The sequence below is a fragment of the Armigeres subalbatus genome, chromosome 1 (genome assembly GCF_024139115.2).
Source record: "Armigeres subalbatus isolate Guangzhou_Male chromosome 1, GZ_Asu_2, whole genome shotgun sequence".
NCBI lineage: Eukaryota > Metazoa > Arthropoda > Insecta > Diptera > Culicidae > Armigeres > Armigeres subalbatus.
This window is the reverse complement of record NC_085139.1, coordinates 132626836-132628137: the sequence shown is the minus strand read 5'-3', so window position 1 is coordinate 132628137 and position 1302 is coordinate 132626836.

Here is a 1302-nt window from a genome sequence, read left to right as displayed (position 1 = left end):
TTTCGGATGCAATATCAACGTAAGGGAAATGGTTAAGGGTATGGATTAGATGTAATAGAGAAATTAGTGCCGGAACGTGCTTAGTTCCTGGGTCTTTTACCCTAGTGATACTTTTATGCCCAGGGAATTCGAGACATTTTTCTACCCGAAACCTTTCTAGCCCAGGCCGGAAGTTGAACCCCGCCACTATCAGCGTGGTATCGCATTGTAGCCGCACATCTTGCCACAGGACTAAGAAGGGCCGTCAACATCATAGCCCTTATTACAACTGATATACATATTGCACACAAAAACAGTTTTTAAGAATGAAATTTAAACATTTCGAGGTTTTCAGGTTTAATCATTTCCATGTATCTAATCTAGCAATAATCGATAAATGAGCAAACCATTTTCTGTTGGTATATGAAATATGTTTACGTGTTCCATGCAAGTGAAATTTCCCCACACTAATCACCTTCTGTCTGCCCACAGCTGATCAGAATATCAGTTTCAAATTTGTTTACTTCTGGGTTGTATGTCATCGGATCAGATCGCTTTCTGATATAGTCATGCAGTACAGCACACGACCAACCTCTGTCAAACTGTCGCCTGTCAACGCTAGTTAAACATCTTTCGACTCAGGCAAAAAACTGCTCTAATGTCGATGAAATCGTTTTATTAGCTTCCATTACGATGCTTTTACGATGAGGATGTGGCTGCTGTTTGATTCTTCATATAGGGCTACCATCTCAGCCAGTGATTGCTCTGATTATTTATTTATCAAAATATTTTATTCAACTCTTGTACAATGCACAGTTTCAAACATATCAAATAGTAATTCGGTTGAACAATTCCGAAATAACATAAACACAGAGTGCCTTATATCAGTAGCTTGATGGCAACCCTAAAACGGTGGTTGCCCGCTGGAAACACGCCAAAGCAGATTCGCCTGATCCGTTCTCAATTTCAAGTGGTTCGGCCAGAGCATATGGGATTTTGTTTATGGGCGCCACCAGCAGCCGTTCCCGCTGAGTATAGAATGAGACGGCGGGTGTGCACTTGTCCGTTTATGGCATCGCGCCGGATAAACATGAATACGCAAAGGAGAGTAAAAACTCAAATTGCTCAATTTTCCACTGGGTCGACCGCTCAAGTGGTGGGATACTGGATGGAATATAGCGACAAATTGCCGGCCTGCTGGTGGGTCTCTTTCACTCTGGCTCAGCCCTCTGAAAATGCTAGATTTTCTCGGATCCGACAGAGAAAGAGACTGCTGGGGGAGGTTTTCCCAACATATTGTTCAGTCAATCAGGCGAGCTTTCA